Source organism: Patella vulgata, chromosome 4 (assembly GCF_932274485.2).
Source record: "Patella vulgata chromosome 4, xgPatVulg1.2, whole genome shotgun sequence".
In the NCBI taxonomy this organism is placed as follows: Eukaryota; Metazoa; Mollusca; class Gastropoda; family Patellidae; genus Patella; species Patella vulgata.
In genome coordinates this window covers 81,138,181-81,153,361 of record NC_065882.2, presented here as the reverse complement: position 1 = coordinate 81,153,361, position 15,181 = coordinate 81,138,181, and positions in this window count along the sequence as shown.

Here is a 15,181-nt window from a genome sequence, read left to right as displayed (position 1 = left end):
TTCATTAAAGATCTTATTTGTTTTAAACCTAATATGAATGATATTTGAATCCGAGGAAATTACTATATTATCTGACGTAAATAACCACTCGCTGACTAATTAACTACGGGAGACCATTGATGGTTTGTGAGTCAAGTTCTTTATTCCCTTGCGTCACAGAAATGAAATGGGGTTTAACGTCCTACTGTTCTGCTCCCAACCTGGGCTAATGAAGACGGGCATACGCCATACAGTGTGCTATGAGGGAAATTTTGCCCGGACAGCGGCACTACGGCCTACTCTTATATCGAATTCCAACTGCCAAGAGATATTTTACGTGCACGCCAATGTGTACACGGGACCTCGGTTTTTCGTCCCATCCGAACGACTAGACAGCTTTCCTTGTCAGCCCCTCCGTCCTGCATCACTGACAAGGGAGAACCACGCCGGAAAATCTGGATGAACTTTCTCGGCCAATGCAGGGATCGAACACCCGACCTCCAGGCTAGCGAGCTAGCGTCTTACCCACTTAGCCACGTCATCCCCTCCTTGCGTCACAGACTCATCGGGTAAACATACTGGAAGCCAGTTCGTCCTTATGATTAGATGATTTCGAACAACGTACAGTCTCATTTTAGAACGGTGAATCAATGAGTAAGACGTTGGCTAGCTAATCCATAGGTCCCGTGTTCGATCCAGGTGTTGACCGGTAATATTCGTTTGAGTTTTCCGGCGTTGCTTTCCCTTGTTAGTGGCACAGGACAAGGGCAGCTTTATAGTCTTTCGGATGGTACGAAAAACCGATGTCCCCGCGAGCACATTGGACCGTTGGAATTCGATATAAGAGTAGTGCGTGGCGCCGCTACCCGGGAAAATTACCCCCAGAACACATTTCATTTCGTATATACTCGTTTCAGTTAGACCAGTCTGAACAGAACAGTAAGGCATTGAACCACAAGCGAAGAGACCCTTCGCCGACGGTACTCTCGTTGCTTGATAAAGAGAGAGAGAAAGAGAGAGAGAGAGAGAGAGAGAGAGAGAGAGAAAGAGAGGGTAGAGAGAGAGGGGGGCTCCGGGTCCTCCGGTTTCCTCCCACTGCTAAAGACCCCTATGCGCAAGCGAATTATAGAAATAAAATTGAACCATGTGTTAGTCCCGAAATGACCTAGTTTGTGTCGAGTTTAACTCTCTCTCTCTCTCTCTCTCTCTCTCTCTCTCACACACACATTTTTTAAAATCAAAAGATTTAAAATCAATATTACGAAAATATTGTCAATATAAACTGTGTTGTGACTTTTAAATTTACTTCGCAAACATTTTCACTAATTATTTAGTTTAATATTCAGGTAAGGTATTCTGTATCTTATTGGATGTTGTAATTAGATTATCCGTGCTCCCTTCATAACAATAGTATGTTTATTAAGTTCGGTTCCTGTCAGGTAATTAGAAAGGTATCTCTGGTTGGTAAGCATTGTGTACGTGTATATATTGTCCTGTCATATTTTCATATTTTATCATTGCTTGATAATGACTAGAGAAGCCTAGTTGAAACATCGCTAAGTAATAAGCAGTAATTGTATTCTATAGAATTGTCAACTGTGTATCGCTTTAAAATAATCTTGGATCAATGAGAGAATGAATGAATGAATGAAGGATAGAGTCTAGAGTAACGTTCATATTACCAAGCTGACATTGTGTACTTTCCGTGATAACATCATTGTCTGTCTTTAAATAGTCGTGGTTTATTTGTTCAGTGGATCACTATTCCATTTATTCCGTGGATCAGGATTCCGTTCATTTATATAATTCGTGAATCAAACTGTCATTTGCTGAGTGGGTCCGGTGTTCTATTTAGTCCAAGGAACAGTATTCTATTTAATCCTGTGTTTCATTTATTCCGTAAATCAGTAATCATTCCGCTGATTTCTTCCGCGAGCAAGACTGTACAGTGATTGACGTTTTCTACCCTACTCTATATATATATATATGCGTCACTTTATTCGTTGGACTTGAAATCCTCCCTCAACACAACTTTATCACTTCAGGAATCACAGAGCAGATCTATTATTAATGATTTAATGACGTATGTTGTATGTCATTTTAAATTAGTTGGTTTTTACTACAGAAACGCCTCGAGGTGAATCTATTAAACTTTTAGTAATTTCTTCAGGTTGGGCATACCTATCCCAAGGTTTCGAATTGCACAATACTGTATTTATTCGGCTATTTGAATTTCACCAATACTGTATGTGAGGAAACAAACGAATATTGGCCTGGATATTCAACTGTAGCGGAGTACATAATGGTTCAAAATTCAAACACCAGGTTATGTTTGGACAACCAAACAGCTGAAGAATGCATTGTTCAAGATACAAATACATTTCCTCTTGAAACTATAGTACTAATTATAGACATTTTACTAATAGCTCAAAATGTTGTTTTGCTAAACGCTGTGCGTAAATTAGTAAATATATCAAAAGCCTGTCGCTGGATTTGGTATAATGAATTGATCGTAGAAACTGTGATTGGATTCCTTTTTTTTGTAGTGGACATATCAGCTATCTTTTTCGGACTCGCGGAGTGGAGTCACGTTGTAACAGTTATAGTGTATATCGTTATGTTCACCTGTGTTTGTATGTCTACCCATATGCTAGCAGCTAATATGTACAACATATATCTAGCATTCCAGGTCAAGTACGATTATTCTTCTATTAGTGAAAAAAAGATACGTGTTTTTCTTCTGGTTTCCTGGATTCTCAACGCTATGATCTCTTGTATCGTTTTGTTTGACAACAGCCTACTTGTTCCAAATCCAAAATTTATAGTAGAATTCATTTTAACTCAATCAAACATCTGGATTGTTTTGATTCAGTTTATAAATGTCGCTGTTTTTCCCACAATCTGTGTATTATATTCATTTATACGAATTAGGAAACTTCAAACTTGTGATAGAGATTTGAGTAATACGGTTCAAGTAGGTTTTCAGGCTGGTTTTAAACTAGCCTCCATGTTATTTAGATTTTATATCATACAAATGATATCGACATTCGCTGTTGTATTGTTTCTGTTTTTTGGTCACACCCTTCAAATGTACATGGTTGATGATGACTGGAATGTGTTAGAAGGTGTGAGCTTTGTAACGTCATTTGTGTTTCCAATTTTAAAATTGCCAATATTTGTACTGAGAAACCAGGATTTAAAACAATTATTAAAATGCAGAAGGTGTTGCAACAGCAATTCAGTCCTTCCTATTTGAACGAAGGAGTTTGTTAGCGTCTATACTATTTTTAAATTTGATCAAAATTGTTGTGGTTGTTTCATTTTTCAGCCTCCCTGTTATGTATACAGACAAAATTCTCTATCAAATGTTGGGGGGGGGGGGGCAATGGTTAGCACGTACGCGCTGCATAATAAGTTTAATCAATGAGTCAACTGGCGTGGTTTCGATTCCCCGGTTGTTCGTGACAAGGAGTAGACGCGAGCAGTGGATAATCCGAGAATTTAATTAGAATTCGATATTTTTAATAAATAGTCAGCGATTAAAGACAACATCTCCTTGTCATCAAATATTACTTTATTCTCAGTGAAGATATTAGTCTTTGAAGGTTTCACAAGATATGTGTGCACTGGTTGGAACCACCGTACTGGTTGTTCAAAGCTTAGCCTAGCTTCACTAGGCTAAACCGTTCTAAACTACTTAAAAATCGGACCTATCTGATGGCATTGGTCATGAATGATCTTTTCATGTTAATAAATGTCTAATTAATAGTTTATATAACATTTAAGGCCCAAAGAAAGACCTGCAATTGGTAGATTTAGTTCTTAAATTATGGCTGTTTAAAAATACATTATGCAAGAGCTTAATCTGCCAATTGCAGGTCTGTCTTTGAACCTAAAATGTTATCTAAATAAGATTATAATTAGACATTAATCAACTCTCGATATTTATTGGATTATGACCCGATCTGCTGCTCTGCGTTCATTGATGATTAAATCAAGAAATGGATAATCGATGGCATCACTAGCCTGAGATATTTACTGGATTATGATCCCATTTGCTGCTCGACATCCATTCATAATTTAATCATGAAATGGATGATCGAGACTATGTTTTTTATGTACCGACTTCAGTAATGATGATCGAGGCTAGGCCCAAAATTCATTCGCTAAATATTCGGTTCAAAATGGATGAATTCGACTGAAATTTTCAGCAAATTCCCTTGACATTATCTAGTTTTTAACTATTATAATGAGAACTACCATCTCGTTATCTAATCCCCCATAATGTATCTTTAATGGTATTTTTTCTCTCTATGTTACCAATAATTCTGCTGTTTTGGGTAAAGTATGGTATTAAATACATAGTTAGGTCATAACCAGTAATACAAGGGCTTGCGCGTAGAGCTCAAGTTTCATTTTCAGATATCAAAATACTAAATGTTGAAAACCGAATTAAACAGTTTAAAACTAAACCATGTACATAAGATTTTTCATAACAATTATCCATCATAGCTTAAATCAAAATTCAAATGCGTTGGAGATACGCACCAATACGGCACAAGATCTAGTTTATTCAATTTTGCTGTGCCAAAATGCGCGGATAGAAAGCAGTTCACATCATTTTATTATACCGCTATAAGTATCTGGAATGATTTACCGAATAGATTTACTGTACAGCTTTAAGGCTGCAGCCAAGAAGTATTTATTGTCAACAGATTATTAATCTGTGATACTACATACTTGTTAATCTACTTTTAATAAAATTGGTTGATGTAAAACATGTAGATATACATATATATAATTATGTGTGTTATGTGCAGTGATTGGCATATTTATTCAGTTTTGTCTCTTAATGATGACCTGACGCGACCTTGGCAACTTTGGACGCCGTTGGAAATAAGCAACGGATGTTATATACGTCAGGCTTTATCATGGGCTATCCTAAGTAAAGGTCTCCTCATGACACCATACTTCTCTATCCTCGTCTCATTTCCCATCCCAATCATACAATGCAGCACATAGTTCTTATTTCATATACATTATATATATATATATATATATATATATTGTTGCATACAATACAGCACGTAGTTCTTATTTCATATACATTGTATATATTTATCTATATTTAGTGTTGTCACTTTCACAATCATACAATTCAGTACATAGTTACTACTTCATATACATTGTATATATTTATCTATATTTAGTGTTGTCACTTTCACAATCATACAATGCAGTACATAGTTACTACTTCATATACATTGTATATATTTATCTATATTTAGTGTTGTCATTTTCCCAATCATACAATGCAGCACATAGTTCCTACTTCATACACATATCTATATTTATTATTGTCATGTTGTAACCTTTATTTGAAGAATAAATAAATAAAAATAAACAGCCTCACTGTTGGCTTGTTTTATTTTATTCTATGTGGACGTATTATGCCGTCGCCCCTGTCTCTTTGTGTGTATGTATGTGGGTCGCCTTAAGCGCATTTCTCAATGATTGTATACACTTATTCATTACCCTAAGGAGGATCCCTATTGTTGTTTGTACATGCCCGATCCCCAGGGGCAAAGCCACGCCCATTTTTTTTATTGCTTGTCGTGTACAGGTCGCAATTCCTAACAGATCCTTTCGTGAATGCATAGTTATTCCTTATACCCTAAGGATCATCCCTATTGTCTTTGGTGCACGCCAAACCCCCAGGTGCAGAGCCCTGCCCATTTTCTCTTTGTCAGTGAGTTACCTACTGGCCGCTATTCTTAATGGATCCTATTGAAACTGTTCATAATTATTCCCTAAACCCTAAGGAGGACCTCTACTATTTTTGGTGAATGACACGAGCAATGTTTGTGTGTGTCTTTGTGTTGCCTAACAAGATCCTTTAGAAACTGTGCATACCTATTCCTTATACCCTAAGAATGATCCCTATAGGTTTTTTGTGAATGCCCAACCCCAGGGGCTGAGCCACACCCATTGTTTCTGTGTGTATCTGTGTGTTGTCTACAGGCTACAGTTAATGGATCGTCTTGGAATTTGGTATATGTATTCCTTATAGCCTCAGGACGACAGCTATTGATTTTGGTGCATTTCCCGACTCCCAGGGGCAGAGCCTGCCCAATTTTTGTGTTTATCGCATACTGGCCGCAATTCTGAATGGAGCATCTTGAGACTTGGCATATCTATTCCTTATAGCCTAAGGGCGGCATATATTGATTTTGGTATATGTCCCAACCCCAGGGGCAGAGCCACGCCCAATTGTTTTGTTTAAGTGTCGGGTGGCCATATTTTGAACTTGGTATATTTATTCCTTATACCGTAAGGGCAGCAACATCTTTGGGATGAAATTCAGAGGAGACTTAATAACGTCGTACCGAGACCAAGCACAGCCGATGGATTGTGCCGGGCTTTTCTGAGAGTGTGGTTCCAGTGGCCAATGGCGTTCATCCACTGATGTATAGACTGTGTACAGACTCTAAGCCTTCTCGTAATGTCTTGGAATTGTGACGAATTAATCAATAATGTGTCAACATATTGTTCACAAAAAATTGCGTTGATCCATTTAGTAAGTCGTTTTCTAGAATGATTTGATTAAAGTGACTCTCGGATTTGTTTATTTTCTTTTTAGCTGTTTAGTATATATACAGTTTACCGGTAAGTAAGAAATCTAAAGGTATATACAGTTTACCGGTAATTAAGAAATCTAAAGGTATATACAGTTTACCGGTAATTAAGAAATCTAAAGGTATATACAGATTACCGGTAATTAAGAAATCTAAATGTGGTTAAAAAAGACGACTGGTAATTAACAAATTTAAGGTTTGTTCAGCACCGTCCGCAAACAGGGGAATAGAAGAGTTACACGCAATCGACACATCGACTTCGCGTGGTGCTCTTAAGAAATTTATGTACATACACAAACAAGTAGGGTTGGAAACTGTTGCAGTTTAGACGCCTTTTATTGTTACAATGAATATGAATAACATTTAATTTTGGATATTTATTAACGCCACGTCTACTTTGTTAACAACATCGACAGCTTCGCTTTTGATATTCACCAATTCGTTCTCTATCGTCGGTATAGTACTTCCTGGTTCTATTAAAAAATAAATGTTAATCAATGAATAATATTGATCTTAAAACGTGATCCTTAAAGCCTCATTGCGTCATTTTGGAGCTATAAATTCCCTTGCGTGGCCTAATGAAGATTTCAAACTGTCAAGGGTTTTGTTTACGTGTACGCCAATCTGTACATGGTAGTATGGTACAACGTCGGGAGCGAGAATAAGACCTCTTACCGAGGTCAAGCCTGTCGGCGAACAAAAACATCAAACAAATATTTTTGTTTTTGTTGTCCGCACGTGAACGAATGTTTTAGGTCGAACAATGAGTCTAACGCCACATAAAATCCCCGTAGATGACGAACTTGGCCCCGCATACGAACACATGTTTTAGCTCGAACAATACACTACCTACAATGACGTATATATTTTTACATACATCATTGCTACCGCCACATAATATCACGTGATTTCAACATGGCATACATATCACATGCCATGTGCTGTTTGGTGCTGCGTGGACAACAATGTTCCGAGAATAAATAAAATGTTCGGGTGGTGAACAATTTCCAAATATTTAACAAGGTTGACGTCACGAACATTATTTTTTAACCCGCAGACGGTAAAAATATTGATTGGAACAATGTTTTATGAATGGTCAGCTAAAATGTTCCACCGTCTGCGTTCGGCTTTCATCACTGAGCTATGATGAGACCTACCAGGCAACCTATCTTGTTACGTAACCATAAGATCATTGCATGTGTCATGGCGAAAGGTTGACTAGTCGAGCAAGAGTCGATTTCTCTTGTCCATGACGCAAAGCACATACAAAGAGGAACCGGTTTGCCTTGTATGTCACTGTAGTGTAACCTGCTACTGACTCTTCCATTAACATAGCCAAACAGACGCTCTGACCGGAATCCAGTGGAACATATCAGTGCAGATTCCTGACGATTTAGATCAAGCACTAACGCAGGCCCAGAACCAACGTCTCATTCAGTCAATGAGAAGGATGGTTCAACGGGTGAACCATGGTGTCGGATTCTCCACCATATATAGTCTTTTTTGTCGCGGTGTTGAACATGATATGAAATGATCTCACCTGCACTAGATATAAGGGGAGGGGGAGGGAGTGTCCTTGAAATGGGTTTAGCAATAGTTTGTCGATGGACAATCATTTCTGATAATTTAAAACATTTAAAAGTATAGTATGGACACAATATGACAAACATTGAAAACGCATGTCATAAACTTTAGTTCATTTGTACAGTAGTTGTTAATAGAAAACCCTAGACCATTTTTAACCTACCGCATGATGGTCTTGACGTGAAACTTGACCTAGTGGAATAACTGTACCAGGTAGATGTTGTCGTATATGGATAGTAGCTTGTGTAATAAGTGGGACTTGTGTTGTAAGTATGCTGCGATACGTAACTGGCATTGTGTCCGGATGTACCTAAAGAAGACGGGAAACGTCATGAATGGGTTAACGATACCCGGAGAAATGAAATGGGATGCAGTTTAATTTTCTACGTTTCGTATGCCCGATTAAACGCGTCAAGGAGTAGGGTCGCCTGTCCAGCCTCATGGGTTTTCTCCGTGTCCTCCGGTTTCTTCCCACTGCTAAAAACCCCCACATTTAAGCGAATTATTCAAATAAAGGTGAACCATAATATGTTAGTCCCGAAATGACCTAGTTTGTGTCGAGTAGGTGTTAACCCACATCTCTCTCTCTCCTCACTGATATCTACACAAGGCAACCATTTTCTCAGAATCTTTATTTACAAAATAATGCTGCCTGCATTGGAGCATAAAATACAAAATCATGCGTTTATACCGGCGTTTCCCAACCTCTGGGTCGCGTCGCGAGCACTTTTCGTGGAGTCGCGGACTAGTCTGAGAACTTTAAAAAAAATGCTATCTTTTCATGTAATTTATCTATACATCTTCAATAGAAGGCTTGATCTCGCTTTAACTCCGTACATCTTATCAAGGCCTTCACGTAACACTCTACAATCTACATTTTTCGTCACTAATTTCGATTGGTCTAGGACCCAGCTCTAGACCCCTCAGATTCCTCGATAGAAAATATCATCGCGGCGAATACCAAGTCTTGCGCTTTCCAACTGAAATATCTACCTGTGATAATCGAGTTGCAAAGTTCAAGGTTCGTTCAATGTCAAAGCTGCTGGAAATTTCCAAAACAAAGAGACTTGCCGCTGCCAATTTTCGTGCAAATAAATACTTCTCTAGTCTCTAAAACAGTTTAGATTGTTTTCCGCGAGTTTTTCAACTGAAAACAAAACCTTTAACGGCTGTAAACTTATCTATTCATTGAACATCTTCAGTCACTGATCGATCAATTCGAACACTACTTCTCCGAGCTCGACGTCCACCGTGGTCCGAGACCCATACAGTGCATCATTAGACGCTATCACCGACGATGATATCGCTCAAGAGGGGCTCGTGAGACTGCAGCAGGATACCGGAGCTAAATCACTGTACAAGTCCTTGGCTTTGTCCAGTTACGGGGGATCACGTGGCTAACTGGGTAAGACGCTGGCTCGCTAGTCTGAAGGTCGGGTATTCGATCCCTGCATTGGCCGAGAAAGTTCATCCAGATTTTCCGGCGTGGTTTCCCCTTGTCAGTGATGCAGGACGGAGGGCCTGACAAGGAAAGCTGTCTAGTCGTTCGGATGGGACGAAAAACCGAGGTCCGGTGTACACATTGGCGTGCACATAAAAGATCCCTTGACAGTTGGAATTCGATATAAGAGTAGGCCGTAGTGCCGCTGTCCGGGCAAAATTTGCCTCATAGCACACTGTATGGCGTATGCCCGTCTTCATTAGCCCAGTTCGGAGCAGAACAGTAGGACGTTAAACCCCATTTCATTTCATTTGTCCAGTTACTGGTGCAAAATGCTTGAATCCTATCCACGTCTATCCAAGAATGCAACACGGCTCCTCATGCCGTACCCGTCGTCATACCTATGCGAACAGTCGTTTTCTACAATGGTTGTGATAAAAACAAAATTTAGGAACCGGCTTGAAATAGAAAAGGACATGATTGTCGCGCTGAGTGGCGTTGGGCCACGCATTGTAAACCTGGTCGCTGAAAAACAGGCGCAACCATCACACTGATTAAAAAAATCAATAATTTGTTATCAGACTTTTAATAAGTAAACAATAATAAAAGTGATGTTTCATAATAAAATGTGACTTTGTTCTTCGAGGGGTCGCGATTTGATCCTGGTGTTTGGAATGGGGTCGCCACCCAAAAAAGGTTGGGAACCTATGCTCTAAAGGATGCAGCTTCGCGCAAGCTCAATAGAGAATTACAAACCATGCTTCTAAAGCTCTATACCTCTTGTATTCAATTACCATCTCTGGGTAAGTGTTTCATTTGGGCACCGTTTTACGTCAACATTATTCTATTTAATTGGACTAATCTGTGGCCAGGGTGACTGGACAATGAGACCCCCTTCCAGAAATGGATACTGGCAAAACTGTCAGTGAGTTAGTCTAAGTCTAAGAAAGTTCAATCTTGCAAAATACGTACTTAGTCCATTTTTCGTTGTCACCCATGTGTTTAACCACTTCAATAAATTAAACAGAGCACCTTTCATAGAACTAAAATAACCCCTATAGTATTACATCTGTCTAATGGGTAATTTACCAAAAGAAAAAATGAATAGACTGCAAACGGGCTATCAAAACATTTTTGTTAAATATCAGTATTTGCTTAATAACGATATCTTTATCTGTATCGAAACGTAGCATGTTAATAAACACAGAATCAATCTATCCATATAAGTGTCTTAATTTTTATATATATATATGGTTAAATCTCGGAAAAATCTATTTTTTCTCTCACGAATAAATATGTTTCCATGAAGTGTTTACTTATTTGATTGAATACATTTACAAAATCTATTAGCGGAAAAATTTTGTTTCCGTCAGACTGGTAAAATTAAGAGTGGACCGGTATTTTTAACCTCTACTGGTACGGTGTACCGATAAATTTTGAAGCTAGCGGAAACACTGGATAATACACCAACCGCGATTATAGTAATGTACCATATATTAATACACGATTACAACACTATATCGTAATGTACCATATAGTCATCTATTGTGTCTTACACCATTACAACACTGTATCGTAATGTACCATATAGTCATCTATTGTGTCTTACACCATTACAACACTGTATCGTAATGTACCATATAGTCATCTATTGTGTCATACATCTCATCTATTGTGTCGTACACCTCATCTATTGTGTCGTACACCCGTTCATCATCATCAACCACCTCTTGTGCTTTATTTTCACAATGAACAGTTGGTTGGTGTTTGTCTAATGCGGAGATGTTGGCCATTCTCTTTCGTCTTATAAAACTGAAATTAACAATATGAAAAATTATATAGTGCCAATTTCACTATTAAGATAAGCTGTATGCGTTTGATAAATTAAATAAAACGTTTAAATATATACGTCGAAGTCTTGATTTAAAACTTTATTGTATGGAAATGAAATGAAATGAAATGAAGTTTTATGACACGTCAGCACCCACCGGGCTATTATTGTATGGAATCTGTACAAGTGTAAATTAGCAAGCAAGGTGTTGTAATCATTGATGCATGTACAAGAACCCAATGTCACATGAGAGAGAGAGAGAGAGATGGGGTTTAACGACCACTCGACACAAACTAGGTCATTTCGTGACTAACACATGGTCAATTTAATTTCAACAATTCGCTTGCACGTAGGGGTCTTTAGCCGTGGAGGGACCCGGAGAAAACCCACGAGGTTGGACAGGCGACCGTACTCCTTTTCACGTACAACCGTGGAATCGAAACCACGCCAGTTGACTCAATGACAGACCTTATAATACAGCGCGCACGTGCTAACCATCCCCCTCCCCTCCCCAAGCTCAGAATGAGTTAATGGGAGGGGGGGGGGGTATATATCGGTCATGTTCCTGCGAGTTTTATACATTGCTACACTGTTTTCAGACACATGAACAGTAGCGTTCAAATAGAGGTTGGGACACAAACACGTTCAAATCAAAAATAGCGACTTCCACGGAAACCTTGACACTAAACGAACCTTGATCTTTGCAACTCGATTAGTAGAAAGATAAGTGTAGTATAAATAAGGTGTAGTGAGTTAAGTGTAGTATAAATAAAGTGTAGTAAGTTAAGTGTAGTATAAATAACGTGTAGTGAGTTAAGTGTAATATAAATAAGGTGTAGTGTGCTAAGTGTAGTATAAATAAGGTGTAGTGAGTTAAGTGTAGTATAAATAAAGTGTAGTAAGTTAAGTGTAGTATAAATAACGTGTAGTAAGTTAAGTGTAGTATAAATAAAGTGTAGTGAGCTAAGTGTAGTATAAATAAGGTGTAGTGAGTTAAGTGTAGTATAAATAAAGTGTAGTAAGTTAAGTGTAGTATAAATAAAGTGTAGTAAGTTAAGTGTAGTATAAATAACGTGTAGTGAGTTAAGTGTAATATAAATAAAGTGTAGTGAGTTAAGTGTATTATAAATAAAGTGTAGTGAGTTAAGTGTAGTATAAAAAAAGTGTAGCGAGTTAAGTGCAGTATAAATAAAGTGTAAAGAGTTAAGTGTATTATAAATAAGGTGTGGTGATTTAAGTGTATTATAAATAACGTGTAGTGAGCTAAGTGTAATATAAATAAAGTGTAGAGAGTTAAGTGTATTATAAATAACGTGTAGTGAGTTCAGTGTAGTATAAATAAAGTGTAGTGAGTTAAGTGTAATATAAATAACGTGTAGTGAGTTAAGTGTAATATAAATAAAGTGTAGTGAGTTAAGTGTATTATAAATAAAGTGTAGTGGGTTAAATGTAGTATAAAAAGAAGTGTAGCGAGTTAAGTGTATTATAAATAAAGTGTAGTAAGTTAAGTGTAGTATAAATAACGTGTAGTGAGTTAAGTGTAATATAAATAAAGTGTAGTGAGTTAAGTGTATTATAAATAAAGTGTAGAGAGTTAAGTGTATTATAAATAACGTGTAGTGAGTTCAGTGTAGTATAAATAAAGTGTAGTGACTTCAGTGTAGTATAAATAAAGTGTAGTGAGTTAAGTGTAATATAAATAACGTGTAGTGAGTTAAGTGTAATATAAATAAAGTGTAGTGAGTTAAGTGTATTATAAATAAAGTGTAGTGAGTTAAGTGTAGTATAAATAAGGTGTAGTGAGCTAAGGGTATTATAAATAAGGTGTGGTGATTTAAGTGTAGTATAAATAAGGTGTGGTGAGCTAAGGGTATTATAAATAAAATGTAGTGAGTTAAGTGTAGTATAAATAAAGTGTAGCGAGTTAAGTGCAGTATAAATAAAGTGTAGAGAGTTAAGTGTGTTATAAATAAGGTGTGGTGATTTAATTGTAGTATAAATAAGGTGTAGTGAGCTAAGGGTAGTATAAATATAAATAAAGTGTAGTGAGTGAAGTGTTCATAAATAAAGTGTAGAGTTAAGGGTAGTATTAATAAGGTGTAGAGAGGTAAATGTTAGTAAGTTAAGTGTAGTACAAAATAATTACAAGTTTGTAAATAAATTCTCATGGGCCAATCATTTGAATGAAATAGACTCTAAAATATACCCAATCATTCATCAGGATAGGTTTAAGCTAACTTTAGACATCGTATAGTAATATACCGAAATATAGGGGATATTGAAATATGATAGTCATGGAGACTTGACATGCTTTGAGAGTATGTTCACAGATGAAGAACTTATCGCCCCAACAGAATCACTGAGCTGCATGTGCGACGCGCAATATCACCATACACGTGGGAGGGGTTCATTGTCAAATTCGACACTTCAAGGAAGGGTTGATGAAAAATGCCACGTGCTGGTTTATCCTATCCATATTTGGCTTCCTATAGGTTTCTTGCATAAGATTTACTGTTTAGCGTATCTTTGCTTTAGTGTGGGGATCACGTGGCTAAGTGGGTAAGACGCTAGCTCGCTAGCCTGGAGGTCGGGTGTTCGATCCCTGCATTGGCCGAGAAAGTTCATCCAGATTTTCCGGCGTGGTTCTCGCTTGTCAGTGATGCAGGACGGAGGGGCTGCCAAGGAAAGCTGTCTAGTCGTTCGGATGGGACGAAAAACCGAGGTCCCATGTACACATTGGCGTGCACGTAAAAGATCCCTTGGCAGTTGGAATTCGATATAAGAGTAGGCCGTAGTGCCGCTGTCCGGGCAAAATTTCCCTCATAGCACACTGTATGGCGTATGCCCTTCTTCGTTAGCCCAGGTTAGGAGCAGAACAGTAGGATGTTAAACTCCATTTCATTTCATTTGCTTTAGTGTGTTACGTTTAAATTGATCTGGGGAAGTGTTCGTCGGCGTCGACGTCAATGTCAACCGACAACACTGCAAGAATTGGCCGTGGCACTGCAAGAGGAGAGGGTCAGATTGCCCCAAATCGTGATTGGACGGTTGATTAGGAGCATGCCACGACGAATTGCTGAATGTCCATTTTCACTTTTGACAGTGTATCTCTTTGCGAGTGAAATGGGCTGTCCGATAAGCCGCCCATAAGTACTATTTATGTTCATGTGTAGGCAATTGACCTGTTATTAACATACACTGGTTACCTCTAATAAAAACAGCAGTGCATTTCCGCAGTTTTGTATTGTTTCTGAATATCCCCTACTTTTTTTTTAAAGTATATCTTACCATGCTATAATAAATACCAGGATGACCGATATCGTCGAAACACCAATTATTATCCATGTGGAGATGTCACCTATTACTGTAAAATATGTATGATTAATTTTATAATAAGATTTCTAAAATAAGCTTGTGTCATACAGAGAGAGAGAGAGAGAAATGGGGTTTAACGTCCACTCGACACAAACGAGGTCATTTCGGGACTAACATATGGTTCAATTTTATTTCCATAATTCGCTTGCGCGTAGGGATCTTTAGCTGTGGGAAGAAAACTCATGAGGCTGGACAGGCGACCCTACTCCTTGACGCGTTTAATCGGAGATACGAAACGTAGAAAATTAAACTGCATCCCATTTCATTTCTCCGGGTATCGTTAACCCATTCATGACGTTTCCCGTCTTCTTTAGGTACATCCGGACACAATGCCAG